This window comes from Triticum urartu, chromosome 7A (assembly GCF_056163025.1).
Source record: "Triticum urartu cultivar PI428250 chromosome 7A, HENAU_Tu73, whole genome shotgun sequence".
Classification (NCBI taxonomy): domain Eukaryota; kingdom Viridiplantae; phylum Streptophyta; class Magnoliopsida; order Poales; family Poaceae; genus Triticum; species Triticum urartu.
In genome coordinates, this window is record NC_141879.1 from 84,264,339 (window position 1) to 84,282,628 (window position 18,290).

Genomic DNA, 18,290 nt, shown 5'->3' on the forward strand with positions numbered 1-18,290 from the left:
TAGGCATGTATTCCGTAATAGTCATACGTGCTTATGAAAAAGAACCTGGATGACATCTTTTGTCCTACCCTCCCGTGGCATCGGGGTCCATAAGGAAACTAAGGGATATTAAGGCCGCCTTTTAATAGATAAGCGGAACAAAGCATTAACACCTAGTGAATACATGAACCGGAAAGTATCCTAATTACTGTCACCCTGTGGTTTACGGATCATAACATGAAGCAGGTGCATATGACTTGCAAGATCGGATCAAGACCATAGATATAATGGTGGAAACATAAATGGTTTAGATCTAAAATCATGGCACTCATGCCCTAGTGACAAGCATTAAGCATAAAAAAGTCATAGCAACATCAATCTCAGAACATAGTGGATACTAGGGATCAAGCCCTAACAAAACTAACTCGATTACACGATGAATCTCATCCAACCCCTCACCATCTTGCATGCCTACAAAGGAATTACTCACTCCCGGTGGAGAGCATCATGAAATTGGTGATGAAGGAGGGTTGGTTATGACGAAGACCGAAGACTCCCCTCCCCGGAGCCCCAAACGGGCTCCAGATCTGGCCTCCCGACGAAGAACAGGAGGTGGCGGCGGCTCCATATCATGAAACGCGATGAAACTTCATCTCTTATTTTCTTCTCCAAAAATATGAATTTATAGAGTTGGAATTAGGGTTAGCGGAACCTCGTGGGCCCCACTAACCACCAGGGTGCACCAGAGGGGGGTGGCACGCCCTGGTGCCTTTAGGGCAGCTAGGGCCCCCTTCAGTGGGTCTTGGTTCCATAAATCTTTATTTATTCCAAAATAATTATCCAAATAAGTTTCAACCAATTCCAAGAACTTATATTTCTGCACAAAAACAACACCATGGTAGTTTTGCTGAAAATAGCATTAGTCCGGGTTAGTTTCATTCAAATCATGCAAATTAGAGTTCAAAACAAGAGCAAAAGTTTTAGGAAAAGTAGATACGATGGAGACGTATCAACTCCCCCAAGCTTAACCCATTGCTTGTCCTCAAGCAATTCAGTTAACAAATTGAAAGTTGTAAAGAAAAACTTTTATGAACTCTTTTGTTCTTGTTTACATATACATGCTTAAATAGCATCTAGGTTTTCGGCAAAGATCATGACTAACCATGCCAACAATAACTCTTAAAGATTATATTAACTCATATTAATAGCATAATCAACTAGCGAGCAATAATAAGATATCTCAAATGCCAACACTCTGTCAAAACAATCAATGATATAATATGACAACAGTGGTATCTCGCTAGCCCTTTCTGAGACCGCAAAATATAAATGCAGAGCACCTCCGAAGTTTAAGCAGCGACTAAACAGTGTAATTCATGATAGAAGAGATCCAGTCATGATACATTCAACATTAACTATGCACAATGCATGAGGATGACAATAGTGCTCTCAGGACTGGTGCTTATTTAAGAAGGTGATGACTCAACATAAAAGTAAATAGATAGGTGATACATCTCCAATGTATCTATAATTTTTTATTGCTCCATGCTATATTATCTACTATTTTGGATGTTTCTGGGCTTCATTATACACTTTTATATCATTTTTGGGACTAACCTATTAACCCAGAGCCCAGTGCCAGTTTATGTTTTTACCTTGTTTTAGAATATCGAAGAAAAGGAAAATCAAACGGAGTCCAATTGACCTGAAACTTCACGGAACTTATTTTTGGATCAGAAGAAGCCCAGAAGACTTGGAGTGCACGTCAGGGGATCTATGAGGAAGCCACGAGGCAGGGGGGCGTGCCCACCCCCCTGGGCGCGCCCTCCACCCTAGGCGTGCCCTCCACCCTCGTGGGCCCCTTGTGGCCCCCCTGACGTACTTCTTCCGCCTATATATCTCCATATACCCTAAAAACATCAGGGAGCACAATAGATCGGGAGTTCCGCCGCCAGAAGCTTCCGTAGCCACCAAAAACCAATCTAGACCCGTTCCGGCACCCTGCCGGAGGGGGAATCCCTCTCCGGTGGCCATCTTCATCATCCTGGTGCTCTCCATGATGAGGATGGAGTAGTTCTTCCTCGGGGCTGAGGGTATGTACTAGTAGCTATGTGTTTGATCTCTCTCTCTCTCTCTCATGTTCTTGAGGTGATACGATCTTGATGTATCGCGAGCTTTGCTATTATATTTGGATCCTATGATATTTCTTCCCCCCTCTACTCTCTTGTAATGGATTGAGTTTCCCCTTTGAAGTTATCTTATCGTATTGAGTCTTTAAAGATTTGAGAACACTTGATGTATGTCTTGTCGTGCATATCTGTGGTGACAATGGGATACCACATGATTCACTTGATGTATGTTTTGGTGATCAACTTGTGGGTTCCGCCCATGAACCTATGCATAGGGGTTGGCACACGTTTTCGTCGTGATTCTCCAGTAGAAACTTTGGGGCACTCTTTGAGGTTCTATGTGTTGGTTGAATAGATGAATCTGAGATTGTGTGACACATATCGTATAATCATACCCACAGATACTTGAGGTGACATTGGAGTATCTAGGTGACATTAGGGTTTTGGTTGATTTGTGTCTTAAGGCGTTATTCTAGTACGAACTCTAGGGATGTTTGTGACACTTATAGGAATAGCCCAATGGATTGATTGGAAAGAATAACTTTGAGGTGGTTTCGTACCCTACCATAATCTCTTCGTTCGTTCTCCGCTATTAGTGACTTTGGAGTGACTCTTTGTTGCATGTTGAGGGATAGTTATGTGATCCAATTATGATATTATTGTTGAGAGGACTTGCACTAGTGAAAGTATGAACTCTAGGCTTTGTTTCAACGCATTGCAATACCGTTTACGCTCACTTTTATCATTAGTTACCATGCTGTTTTTATATTTTCAGATTACAAATACCTTTATCTATCATCCATATACCACTTGTATCACCATCTCTTCGCTGAACTAGTGCACCTATACAATTTACCATTGTATTGGGTGTGTTGGGGACACAAGAGACTCTTTGTTATTTGGTTGCAGGGTTGGTTGAGAGAGACCATCTTCATCCTACGCCTCCTACGGATTGATAAACCTTAGGTCATCCAATTGAGAGAAATTTGCTACTGTCCTACAAACCTCTGCACTTGGAGGCCCAACAACGTCTACAAGAAGAAGGTTGTGTAGTAGACATCAAGCTCTTTTCTGGCACCGTTGCCGGGGAGGTTAGTGAATGAAGGTATATCTTTAGATCTTGCAATCGAGTCTTTTAGTTTCTTGTTTTAGCACTAGTTTAGTTTATAAAAGAAAACTACAAAAATATGGAATTGAGTTTGTCTCATACACTTCATATTTTTAATATCTTTCGTGAGTATGATGGAAAGGAAAATTGTGCTCAAGTTCTAGAGGAAGAACTCTATAAAATGTTTGGCACTAAATCTTTGAATGATGAGCATGATTGCAATGTTGTTAGTACGAATTCTTTCAATATCCATGATACTAATGATGATTGCACTAGTTATGATGTCTCGTATAAACATGTCAATTTTTGTGGAGTACATTGGGTTTGCAAGTACACACCAAATAGGGAAGATAGATATTGCAAGAGGCATAACTACTTAGAAACTAAATTGTTGCAAGAAAGTCTAGATGTTTGTGCTGAAGATTTAAATTTTCTTGGCCATACTTGTGAGCTTTGTAATGAACGTGGTCATTTAACTATCCGATGCAAATTGTTTCATGATCTAATCGTGTCCAAAAATTGTGATGACTTGATTTCCCTTGCACATTATAATGAACTTAGTTTGCTTATGGGCTACGAAGAAATGAAACGTATAACTAAGGATATTTCGAAATTTTCCCTTGATAGAGTTCTTCATTTTGATCTAGAGGAAATTTATATTTATTGCGCGGTGAATTGTATTGAAAATCCTTATATTGTCAACTACATAAAGAAAGGAAATAAATAGAAGATGAAGAGAATACTAATGAAAGGGAATAGACTTCCCAATATCGTCCTATTATTTCTTATGATGAATCAGGTAACGAGGAGGAGCCTCCTATTCAACCAATCTCATTAATAAGAAGCTCCAAAAAGAGGATTGAACCCACACATGATGTGGTGAAGAAGAAGAAAAGAAAAATGAAGAGAGGTAAAAAGATATATCCCCAAATAATGCTGCTCCTATTACTATTGTGCCTCATGAAAATATAATTGTGAATGATACTTCTTATGATCTTGAAAATCTTTTTGGCACTTGCTTGGAAGAATATGATAATTGCTATACTATTGGTGCTATGCATACTATTAATGACGAGAGTGATTATGCTTACGATATGAAAAGGCCCAAGCTTGGGGATGCTATGTTTGATGAAGATGATATTTTTGAGAATATATTTGCTGCAATTAATTTTTGTCCCAAGCTTGGGGATGCTACGTTTAATGAAGATGATATTTTTAGTCTTCCAAGTTTTGATATGCAAATTTATAATGATGATAGCATGCCTCCTATTTATGATGATTATTGTGATGATACTTATGCTATAAAAATTAGTGATTATATTTATAAAACTTGTCATGATTATGATTACCCCTTTTCTGAACATTACTCTTTTAATGTGGAAACAATTTATAGTATTCGAGTCTCTTATGATACTCCCACTATTCCGAATGAGAAGAATTTTGCTTATGTGGAGAGTAATAAAATTTCTATGCTTGTAGATCATGAAAATAATGCTTTAGGTGCTGGTTATATTGTTGAATTCATTCATTATGCTACTGAAAATTATTATGATGGAGGAACATATGCTTGTAGGAATTGCAATAATATCAAGTTTCCTCTCTATGTGCTTAAAGTTTTGAAGTTATGCTTGTTTTGCCCTCCTATGCTAGTTGATTATTGTTCCCACAAGTTGCTTGCTCACAAAATCCCTATGAATAGGAAGTGGGTTAGACTTAAAATGTGCTAGTTATATTCTTCATGATGCTCTCTTTATGTTTCAATTCCTATCCTTTATGTGAGCATCGTTGAAATCATCATGCCTAGTTAGGGGCATTAAACGATAGCGCTTGTTGGGAGGCAACCCAACTTTATTTTTGTTCCTTGCTTTTTGCTCCTATTTAGTAATAAATAATTCATCTAGCCTCTGTTTAGATGTGGTTTTATGCTTTCAATTAGTGTTTGTGCCAAGTAGAACCTTTGCGAAGACTTGGGGGAAGTCTTTGCGATCATGCTGTAAAAAACAGAAACTTTAGCGCTCACGAGAATTGCTGCCATTTTTATTTGGAGCGTTATATTGAGTTAATTATTTTTGAAGATGATTAATAGACAAATTACTCAGGTCCAGAAATTTATTTGAGAATTTTATGAGTTCCATAAGTATACGTTTGATCCAGATTACTAAAGACTGTTCTGTTTCTGACAGATTCTGTTTTTCATGTGTTGTTTACTTATTTTGATGAATCTATGGCTAGTAAAAGAGTTTATAAACCATAGATAAGTTGGAATACAGTAGTTTTAACAACAATATAAATAAATAATGAGTTCATTATAGTACCTTGAAGTGGTGATTTATTTTCTTATACTAACGGAGCTTACGAGTTTTCTGTTAAGTTTTGTGTTGTGAAGTTTTCAAGTTTTGGGTAAGGATTCGATAGACTATGGAATAAGGAGTGGAAAGAGACTAAGCTTGGGGATGCCCAAGGCACCCCAAGGTAATATTCAAGGATAGCCAAGAGCCTAAGCTTGGGGATGCCCCGGAAGGCATCCCCTCTTTCGTCTTCGTTCATCGGTAACTTTACTTGGAGCTATATTTTTATTCACCACATGATATGTGTTTTGCTTGGAGCGTCAATTTATTTTGTTAGGATTTGCTTGCTGTGTGAATAAAATACCAAGATCTGAAAATATTAAATGTTAGAGAGTCTTCACATAGTTGCATAATTATTCGACTACTCATCGATCTTCACTTATATCTTTCGGAGTAGTTTGTTGTTTGCTCTAGTACTTCACTTATATCTTTTAGAGCATGGTGGTAGTTTTGTTTTATAGAAACTATTGATCTCTCATGCTTCACTTAGATTATTTTGAGAGTCTTAAATAGCATGGTAATTTGCTTAAATAATCCTAATATGCTGGGTATTCAAGAGTAGTAAAAACTTTCTTATGAGTGTGTTGAATACTAAGAGAAGTTTGATGCTTGATGATTGTTTTGAGATATAGAGGTAATAATATTAAAGTCATGCTAGTTGAGTAGTTGTGAATTTGAGAAATACTTGTGTTGAAGTTTGCAAGTCCCGTAGCATGCACGTATGGTAAACGTTGTGTAACAAATTTGAAACATGAGGTGTTATTTGATTGTCCTCCTTATGAGTGGCGGTCGGGGACGAGCGATGGTCTTTTCCTACCAATCTATCCCCCTAGGAGCATGCGCGTAGTGCCGAGGTTTTTGATGACTTGTAGGTTTTTGCAATAAGTATGTGAGTTCTTTATGACTAATGTTGAGTCCATGGATTATACGCACTCTCACCCTTCCATCCTTGCTAGCCTCTTCAGTACCGTGCATTGCCCTTTCTCACATTGAGAGTTGGTGCAAACTTCGCTAGTACATCCAAACCCCGTGATATGATACGCTCTGTCACACATAAACCTCCTTATATATTCCTCAAAATAGCCACCATATCTACCTATTATGGCATTTCCATAGCCATTCCGAGATATATTGCCATGCAACTTTCCACCATTTCGTTTATCATGACACATTCATCATTGTCATATTGCTTTGCATGATCATGTAGTTGACATAGTATTTGTGGCAAAGCCACCGTTCATAATTTTTCTTACATGTCACTCTTGGTTCATTACATCCGGTACACCGCCGGAGGCATTCATATAGAGTCATACTTTGTTCTAGTATCGAGTTGTAATCATTGAGTTGTAAATAAATAGAAGTGTGATGATCATCATTTTCTAGAGCATTGTCCCAAGTGAGGAATTATATAAAAAAGAGAAAGGCCATAAAAAAAGGGAGAAGGCCAAAAAATAAGAAGAGAAAGGCCATAAAAAAAGAGAAGGCCCAAAAAAATGAGAGAAAAAGAGAGAAGGGACAATGCTACTATCCTTTGCCACACTTGTGCTTCAAAGTAGCACCATAATGTTCATGATAGAGAGTCTTTTGTTTTGTCACTTTCATATACTAGTGGGAATTTTTCATTATAGAACTTGGCTTGTATATTCCAACTATGGGCCTCCTCAAGTGCCCTAGGTCTTCGTGAGCAAGCAAATTGGATGCACACACACTTAGTTTCTTTTGTTGAGGTTTCATACATTTATAGCTCTAGTGCATCCGTTGCATGGCAATCCCTACTCCTTGCATTAACATCAATCGATGGGCATCTCCATAGTTCATTGATTAGCCTCGTTGATGTGATACTTTCTCTCTTTTCGTCTTCCCCACATAACCCCCTCATTATATTCTATTCCACCCATAGTGCTATGTCCATGGCTCGCGCTCATATATTGCGTGAAAGTTTATAGGTTTGAGATTACTAAAGTATGAAACAATTGCTTGGCTTGTCATCGGGGTTGTGCATGATGACAATATTCTTGTATGACGAAAATGAAACATGACTAGATTATATGATTTTGTAGGGATAAACTTTCTTTGGCCATGTTATTTTGAGAAGACATGATTGCTTAATTAGTATGCTTGAAGTATTATTATTTTTATGTCAATATGAACTTTTATCTTAAATCTTTCGGATCTGAATATTCATGCCACAATTAAGAAGAATTACATTGAAATTATGCCAAGTAACACTCCGCATCAAAAATTCTGTTTTTATCATTTACCTACTCGAGGATGAGCAGGAATTAAGCTTGGGGATGCTGATACGTCTCCAACGTATCTAATTTTTGATTGCTCCATGCTACATTATCTATTGTTTTGGATGTTTATGGGCTTTATTATACACTTTTATATCATTTTTGGGACTAACCTATTAACCCAGAGCCCAGTGCCAGTTTCTATTTTTACCTTGTTTTAGAATATCGAAGAAAAGGAAAATCAAACGGAGTCCAATTGACCTGAAACTCCACAGAACTTATTTTTGGACAGAAGAATCCCAGAAGACTTGAAGTGCACGCCAGGGGATCTACGAGGAAGCCACAAGGCAGGGGGGCGTGCCCACCCCCTGGGCACGCCCTCCACCCTCGTGGGCCCCTCGTGCCCCCCTGACGTACTTCTTCCGCCTATATATCTCCATATACCCTAAAAACATCAGGGAGCATGATAGATCGGGATTTCCGCCGCCAGAAGCTGCCGAACCAGCAGTCAATCCCGTGAACGCGCCTGTATGCATGGATGGTTGGCATGCATGCGGGCCGCTACCGCGTCCGTCCTCCCGCGTGCACATCAGCATAGGAAACGTCAGCGTGCCAAACTGCCAATGGATTTTAAATTGCGTCTGCATGCATGTTTTGGGTCAACTGCCCGGGTTCGGTAAAGTGGGTGAAACGGACCTAAGGGAAAACTACACACGAGTCTCAAAATGAAGTAAGACAAAATGTTCTTCTGTGTAGAGGGGGAACAAAACACCGGCTGTTTTTCGTTAGCTATGGGCTGCTAAGCATCCCGCGAAGGCAACAAGGGCTGAAAGTCTCGAATGAAAAAAAAGCAAGGCATAACCTGTGACGCCCCCGATTTAATCGTACACTAATCATACACGCAAACGTGTACGATCAAGATCAGGGACTCACGGGAAGATATCACAACACAACTCTACAAATAAAAAGTCATACAAGCATCATATTACAAGCCAGGGGCCTCGAGGGCTCGAATACAAGAGCTTGATCATAGACGAGTCAGCGGAAGCAACAATATCTGAGTACCGACATAAGTTAAACAAGTTTGCCTTAAGAAGGCTAGCACAAACTGGGATACAGATCGAAAGAGACGCAGGCCTCCTGCCTGGGATCCTCCTAACTACTCCTGGTCGTCGTCAGCGGGCATCACGTAGTAGTAGGCACCTCCGGTGTAGTAGGAGTCGTCGTCGAAGGTGGCGTCTGGCTCCTGGGCTCCAACATCTGGTTGCGACAACCAGGTAGAAGGGATAGGGGGAAAAGAGGGAGAAAGCAACCGTGAGTACTCATCCAAAGTACTCGCAAGCAAGGAGCTACACTACATATGCATGGGTATCAAATGGAATAAGGGTATCATATGTGGACTGAACTGCAGAATGTCGGAATAAGAGGGGGATAGCTAGTCCTGTCGAAGACTACGCTTCTGGCAGCCTCCGTCTTGCAACATGTAGAAGAGAGTAGACTGAAGTCCTCCAAGTAGCATCGCATAGCATAATCCTAACCGATGATCCTCCCCTCGTCGCCCTGTGAGAGAGCGACCACCGGTTGTATCTGGCACTTGGAAGGGTATGTTTTATTAAGTATCCGGTTCTAGTTGTCATAAGGTCACGGTACAACTCCAAGTCGTCCTGTTACCGAAGATCACGGCTATTCGAATAGATTAACTTCCCTGCAGGGGTGCACCACATTCCCCAACACGCTCGATCCCATTTGGCCGGACACACTTTCCTGGGTCATGCCCGGCCTCGGAAGATCAACACGTCGCAGCCCCACCTAGACCAACAGAGAGGTCAGCACGCCGGTCTAAACCTAAGCGCCCAGGGTTCTGGGCCCATCGCCCTTAGCACACCTGCACGTTGCGTGGGCGGCCGGAAGCAGACCTAGCCTAGTGGCGTTCCAGTCCAATCCGGCGCGCGCCGCTCTGTTGCTGACGTCACGAAGGCTTCGGCTGATACCACGACGCCGGGATACCCATAACTACTCCCACGTAGATGGTTAGTGCGTATAGACCAAATGGCCAGACTCAGATCAAATACCCAGATCTCGTTAAACGTGTTAAGTATCCGCGAACGCGGACCAGGGCCAGGGCCAGGCCCACCTCTCTCCTAGGTGGTCTGAACCTGCCCTGTCGCTCCGCCTCAAAGTAACCCGTCGGGGGCCGTCGGGAACCCAGGCCCACCTCTACCGGGATGGAGCCACCTGCCCCTTCAGCCCCCATCTCCGAACAGTATCACAGGTAATGTAACTGTGTGAAGTAAATCGTATATGCCCGTGATCACCTCCCGAAGTGATCACGGCCCAGTAGTATAGCATGGCAGACGGACAAGAGTGTAGGGCCACTGATGGAACACTAGCATCCTATACTAAGCAGTAGGATAGCAGGTAATGGTAACAACAGTAATAGCAAGGACAGGCTATGCATCAGGATAGGAATAACGGAAAGCAGTAACATGCTACACTACTCTAATGCAAGCAGTATAGAGAAGAGTAGGCGATATCTGGTGATCAAAGGGGGGGCTTGCCTGGTTGCTCTGGCAAGAGAGAGGGGTCGTCTGTGACGTAGTCGACCACAGGGACATCAGCATCGTCACGGGGTCTACCGAAGAGAAGAGGGGGGAGAAACAGTAAATACATAGCAAGCAAGTGCATATCAGGACAATAGGCAGAGCTAAACATGTTCTAACGCGGTATGAGGCGATACCGGTGAAGGGGGAAAACACCCGGGAAAATATCCCCGGTGTTTCGCGTTTTCGGACAGATGAATCGGAGAGGAAAAGTTGCATGTTTGCTATGCTAGGGATGTGTGGCGGACGAAAGGGCTGCGTATCCGGATTCGTCTTGTTGTTCTGAGCAACTTTCATGTATAAAGTATTTTCATCCGAGGTACGATTTATTTTATTTTAATTTTTAAAGCTTTAAATGATTTTTTTAATTCTGAATTTATTATAATTCGAAAATAAAAACAGGATATACTTTCTATACCCATCGTGGGAGCCACAGTGGATGACAGGTGGGACCAAGGGGTCCAGTCGACTTAGTCAACAGTCTAGTCAACAGTCAATTGTTTGACTGTTGACTGGTCAAAACTACAGATCGGGCCCAGGCGTCATTGACACATATTCAACATTTTCTTTTAAGTGGATAATTAGAGGGGTCCACCTGTCATTGACTAGTATTTTAATAGGTTTATTTAACTAGTTAATTTAGAAGCGGGGATCCACATGTCATCTACTATTAGACTAATTAACTAGTACTCCTACTAATTAAACTACTCCTAACTAGCATGACCGGCCACACACGGCTATGGCACAGCTGGCCACACACACTCCCGCACACACACATCACGTAGCTAGAAGTTGATTCTATTATCTGAACATAGCATTTTGCGATTTTTATATGATTTAATCCAGGCATCGAAGAGATTTGGTCCAATGGGATAACATGGAGTTCGTCATGCAAACTTTCTACTCATACTATTTTTGCTCATGTTAGTAGTTGGTTAACCACCATTTAGAGACAGTATAGAGGGTTAGTCATTGTAAAAATAAGAAAGCTAGCTAGTAGCATCTACAGTAGCAAGCACTAGGCAAGAGCGGCGGCGGCTAGAAATAGCAGGAGCAGTAAAAAAAAAGCAGCGCAGCAGCATGCATCAGTAGCAAGCAGCGGCCAGTCGGGGCGAGGGTGCTACCGGCGAGCGGGCGGCGTGGGCTGGCGGCCAACGCCGGGCGCGGTGACGCACGACCTGGAGGGCGTGCGGCGAAGGAAGCAGGGCGCGGCCGGTCGGCGCGGCCAGGCGGGCGCAGCAAATAGCAATGGCAGCGCCATAGTAGCGTCAGCAACAGAGCAGTAGCAGCGGGCACAAGTAGAGCAGCAGCAGCAAGAAGCAGAGCAGCAGTATGCAGGGGGGTGCGGCCTCGGGCGTACGCGCACGCGCGAGGGCGCCGGCCTCAGGCGGGCAGAGGCGCTGGGAGCGCGCCCGGTGTGGCTACGACAGGGTCTGGCCATGGCGAACTCAGGTGGGGGCGGGTCTACGGCGCCGATTCCAAGGGGAGAAACAAGGGGAACGGGAGGAGGGCCTCACAGTGGAGGACGCGTGCGAGCTCGAGGGGTCGGGGAGGCCGGCGGCTGTCGGAGACGACCGAATCGAAGGCGGCGAGCTCGGGGCAGAGCTTGAAGATGATGTCAAGCTTGGCAGTGCCCCGGCTTGAAGTTGAGGGCGGGGATGACGTGGAGGAGTCCGGCGGAGCTCCTGGGCGGGCAGAGACGGCGAGAAGAGGCGGTTGACCACGGCAATGGCGACGAGGTGGCCTCGGGGGCAACGAGCGGAACGCAGAGGGGCGAGGGGCGCCCAGATCCATTGAGGAGGGGGGGAGTGAGGGAAGAGAGCTAGGGTTTGGCCCGGGGCGAGGCCTTATAGGAGTGGGGGTGCCGGCGGATGGCCGCCACGGCAACGACCGGTGCCGTGGCAGGCATCGGCCATGGCCACGGGGTGGTTCGTGAACAGGGGAGGAGAGGAGGGGTGCGCCTGGGCCGGTGGTCCAGTTGGGCCAGGGAGGTGGGTGGTTTCTTTTATTTTTGTTTTTATGTTCCTTTGTTTATTTTCTCTCTGTTTTATTTTAGTTTCACATTGCTATAGTTTAGATAAAATACCAAAGTAGTTCCTAATTTAGTTTCATAAATATGTCACTGCCCCATTAGTTCGGGCAATTAAATAAATTAGTTTAATATTTCATTAATTGAATAGGGCATTGAATTATCTGTTCCTGCTACCGTTTTATTTATCTCAAAATATTTAAACAATTTCTAAAAGTGTGGTTACTTCACCAAAATAATTTATGGATTATTTTCCGCAAACCGAACATTTTAGTTTTACGTTTGAAAACTTTTGATGTTTGCCATTAATCTCAAATTTGAATTTGATTCGTTTTGAACTAACGCGAGATTAGCAACAGTAACCATCGTGACATGGCATCATTAATAGAGGTTTACTGTAGCTTAACTACCCGGGCGTCACAATTCTCCTCCACTACCAGAAATCTCGTCCCGAGATTTTTAGGAGGGGAGTAAGGGAAAGACGTGGCTACGAAATTCTATCGAGTCTTCTCGGTCTTGATTGCTCTTCTCGGAGAGGTTGATCCCTTTCGTTGATGTCTTCATTTTCTCTACTTTAATTCACCATGATCAAGTCGTCATCCTTTCTTCGGAACTCCAACGTACTTACGAATAGGTAAGAGGCAACTTGGCTACGTCAGAATGTTTATGAGGGAAACAATCTGGGGTTAACCCATGAATGAGCATAAGACTACCTCTCGAGTTGAACAAGTGAAACACATCGAGAGCAAAGTAAGACGGTGCAATAAGAAGTTTCGAGCGGATAGGCAATCGTTCATTGCCTGAATCAGAGTGTAAAAGGGGTTCAAAGCAACGGGAATAAGTATTGTGTCCGATACCAAAAGTGATCACTAGGAATGTGGCTCGCAAATTACATATGAAACGAAGCGTAAGGGATAACTTCGAAACAGGGATGTACAGGAGAGTCAGGTTTCGATCCTGTGGAACCGTGAGTTATGGGCCCACCATGTGGTTCAAAGTAGGAAAATCGTTGATATCTTGCACGGTCATGATAGCAAGACATGTCAGAGGGTAGCCTATCAGTTATGTTGGCAACAATGTCGATACCAAGGACGAGGGACGAAGAGAACCATTTTCCTGCTCGTTGAACGAGGCGGGCCATTAGGCAAAGTTCTCGTCCATCGGTGGCTACCGAAATGTTATCAATTATAGTAATAGGGTCTTACTGGCAGAGTTGTACCACGAGGTGCTTACCTAAGCAGGGAATTACCACGGCTCAGTTAAGTAGATTATAAGAAAGTTTGAACAAAACAATGGAAAGGAAAATGTTTTTAAACACATATATCAGGGGTATACCCTTCCTAAAGTCAAGCAGAGGATGATATCCAAGACAGGATATAAAGTAGAAAATCATTTAGATAAAGGGAGAGCAATTTCATGACATTACCCAAACAATGGTGTTTGGATAATTGAGCAAGAAGCATTCAGCATTGGGCTAAAAATGTTCTTGCTGAAAATCGGAGTACCATAGACATGCTTCGAGATAGCATTGACATGGTATTCAAGCAAAGGTCAGACTTTGGATAAACGAAGGATTCATCAGGAACAACTTGTAGAATAAGTCTTACAATTTCCTCATGGAAGAATGGATAACCTCGCATAAAAGGAAACTATAACAATAAGTCCTCCGGTCAGATGTGCTAGGCATGACATCACCTTACCGGGTCATAAAAGACCAGTGTTATAACTCTTGGAAAAATGTCCCAACCATCATATCTGACCGAGATTCAGATCTAATCGGTGTTAGGATACCTCAGACTCAGGATGCCCGAGAAGAAAATGTGCCAAACAATTTGTCGAGACGACAATGTAAGATCTTCGAGAAATGAACTATGGGAGCGAGTTTTGACACAAGAGTTCATCATTAAACCAAGAAGAGGATGAGGAGGTGGCTGATAGGCTCAGCAATAAATCATCGAGATTTCCAAAGGATGGATTTCCACCATTATGTGAACAAGGAAATATCATTTGTCGGATCAAATGATATAATGATGTATGCTCGAGGGAAACATAGACAACTGAACAATGATAGAAGGGTGCACCCAGGAATCTGGACTAGGTAGCACGGTTAAAATTTAGCACGATAATGATATAGCCAACCGGGCTAGGAATGACTTGAAGGATTATTAAACTCGTAAGCAATGAAAATTACTTATAGTTATTGAATCGGAGTACAGACTTGATTCACTATCGGTGTCCTTGAGTGTCTAACAACTCAGAATCCGGGGAAAATTTTGGAATCAGTGTGAAATAATACTTGAAGAAGAACTCATAAGAAGTTATGCAGTTCCGTGATAACCTCGAGATACCAGAGGGGGTAATACTCGACGACGGATCAAAGTAGAGGTTGGACTGGGGTATTGCTCTACAGAAGACAAGCGCTTAAACTTGCACGCGAAATGGTATTTAAAGGAGAACATGGTCGGAACCACGATTGCTAAAGGCCAGATCCCAGATATAAGATGAACTTATACCAAAGGAATAATTAATTTTAAGAGAAGCTTTAATGATAAGATCTACATCGGGTCCATGGGCATGAACACAAAGTTCAAGGTCAACTCCCACTTCTCCAATGCATAACCTTTCATTCACTTCTCACTTTCGAAGAAGTTGTAGTGTTGAAATTTTATCTGGCAAAATACCAGAAGTGTATGACTTGTGAAAACTTTCGAGTTCACACATATTAAGGAAGGCATAGGTTCAACCCATCAGGGTATCGTGGAAATATATACCACAAGCTTCAATAGTAAATACCACCAGCTCGAAAGCTGAGCATGGTTGAGAAAGCAGAGGATACAATTTACCAAAGGCATTATGTATCTGAGAGAAGGCCCACAAGGTTATTGAGTATGAAGGACGCTGTTGGATAAAACCCAACAAAGGATCTGCCGGTCCATAATGGAGCTGATGTGAGTATCGGTATACGATCACAGGACAAAACAAAGCAAGGGCTTTGAATTATAGAAACACTAACTAATCTAGAGCTCAAATGCAAAGGGATTATGATTTTCAAATCAAAGGATCAGAAGCAAACACTCTGATTAAGGAGGGATAATTTGAGTAAGCTTAGGGGTAAAATCGACATCAATTTGATTGGTCGAGATCTAGCTCATGTTTAAGGCGATGTCTGAGCCGAAAGGATGAATCCTAGGATCTGATTGAGGATTGCGAGCATTTGCAACATAATGAATCAATGTACTCAAAATGATAGTAACAAAGGCTGCCCATAAGATTATTATACTTATGGGATTAACCATAATGCAAGCAAGCAAGAATTTCAAGAGCAATAAGCTGCTAAGGATTTTCAGAATATTGAATATTATTTCGAAGAACTTAGTGAAACACATAAACAACTGGGATGGGCGGATACTCGGTAAGTGCGAGGAATTATCCGTTGGGGTGATCATGTGGGTAATGAACTGCAAGGCAGTAGGCACAAGGTATTCTCGGAACAATAGAGAGAATTTTCGGGGTATCTTGTAATAACAAGATCAATGGGATTGAAAGGACAAGTGTATGTAGTTATCCATAATAATATAACAGTGGTAGGGAACTTGCAAGGGCGGTGGGCACAAGGGTCTCGGGAAAACCTCGGAGAGTATCTTCCGAATCGTCTAGTGCAGCAAGCGATCATCTAGAGTGAGGGGCTCTCCGGGAGAAAGTCTTTCGAGAACCTAAAGTTAGTCCTTTTTGCAAAATCATTTAACCCGAATAGGGGAGAGATTAGAGTCCCAGAGTAAAGATCGAGGAGTAAAAGATCCTAATACCACCCAATGGCGACGTGGGCCCATGGGCCGCACAGCCATGTTAGTAAAACAGTTTTCATCGACTAGACTCAACTTCGGCCCAGGAGTTTGGAAAGGGGATTCCTACAGGCAGTCGGCTCTGATACCAACTTGTGACGCCCCCGATTTAATCGTACACTAATCATACACGCAAACGTGTACGATCAAGATCAGGGACTCACGGGAAGATATCACAACACAACTCTACAAATAAAAAGTCATACAAGCATCATATTACAAGCCAGGGGCCTCGAGGGCTCGAATACAAGAGCTTGATCATAGACGAGTCAGCGGAAGCAACAATATCTGAGTACCGACATAAGTTAAACAAGTTTGCCTTAAGAAGGCTAGCACAAACTGGGATACAGATCGAAAGAGACGCAGGCCTCCTGCCTGGGATCCTCCTAACTACTCCTGGTCGTCGTCAGCGGGCATCACGTAGTAGTAGGCACCTCCGGTGTAGTAGGAGTCGTCGTCGAAGGTGGCGTCTGGCTCCTGGGCTCCAACATCTGGTTGCGACAACCAGGTAGAAGGGATAGGGGGAAAAGAGGGAGAAAGCAACCGTGAGTACTCATCCAAAGTACTCGCAAGCAAGGAGCTACACTACATATGCATGGGTATCAAATGGAATAAGGGTATCATATGTGGACTGAACTGCAGAATGTCGGAATAAGAGGGGGATAGCTAGTCCTGTCGAAGACTACGCTTCTGGCAGCCTCCGTCTTGCAGCATGTAGAAGAGAGTAGACTGAAGTCCTCCAAGTAGCATCGCATAGCATAATCCTAACCGATGATCCTCCCCTCGTCGCCCTGTGAGAGAGCGACCACCGGTTGTATCTGGCACTTGGAAGGGTATGTTTTATTAAGTATCCGGTTCTAGTTGTCATAAGGTCACGGTACAACTCCAAGTCGTCCTGTTACCGAAGATCACGGCTATTCGAATAGATTAACTTCCCTGCAGGGGTGCACCACATTCCCCAACACGCTCGATCCCATTTGGCCGGACACACTTTCCTGGGTCATGCCCGGCCTCGGAAGATCAACACGTCGCAGCCCCACCTAGACCAACAGAGAGGTCAGCACGCCGGTCTAAACCTAAGCGCCCAGGGTTCTGGGCCCATCGCCCTTAGCACACCTGCACGTTGCGTGGGCGGCCGGAAGCAGACCTAGCCTAGTGGCGTTCCAGTCCAATCCGGCGCGCGCCGCTCTGTTGCTGACGTCACGAAGGCTTCGGCTAATACCACGACGCCGGGATACCCATAACTACTCCCACGTAGATGGTTAGTGCGTATAGACCAAATGGCCAGACTCAGATCAAATACCCAGATCTCGTTAAACGTGTTAAGTATCCGCGAACGCGGACCAGGGCCAGGGCCAGGCCCACCTCTCTCCTAGGTGGTCTGAACCTGCCCTGTCGCTCCGCCTCAAAGTAACCCGTCGGGGGCCGTCGGGAACCCAGGCCCACCTCTACCGGGATGGAGCCACCTGCCCCTTCAGCCCCCATCTCCGAACAGTATCACAGGTAATGTAACTGTGTGAAGTAAATCGTATATGCCCGTGATCACCTCCCGAAGTGATCACGGCCCAGTAGTATAGCATGGCAGACGGACAAGAGTGTAGGGCCACTGATGGAACACTAGCATCCTATACTAAGCAGTAGGATAGCAGGTAATGGTAACAACAGTAATAGCAAGGACAGGCTATGCATCAGGATAGGAATAACGGAAAGCAGTAACATGCTACACTACTCTAATGCAAGCAGTATAGAGAAGAGTAGGCGATATCTGGTGATCAAAGGGGGGGCTTGCCTGGTTGCTCTGGCAAGAGAGAGGGGTCGTCTGTGACGTAGTCGACCACAGGGACATCAGCATCGTCACGGGGTCTACCGAAGAGAAGAGGGGGGAGAAACAGTAAATACATAGCAAGCAAGTGCATATCAGGACAATAGGCAGAGCTAAACATGTTCTAACGCGGTATGAGGCGATACCGGTGAAGGGGGAAAACACCCGGGAAAATATCCCCGGTGTTTCGCGTTTTCGG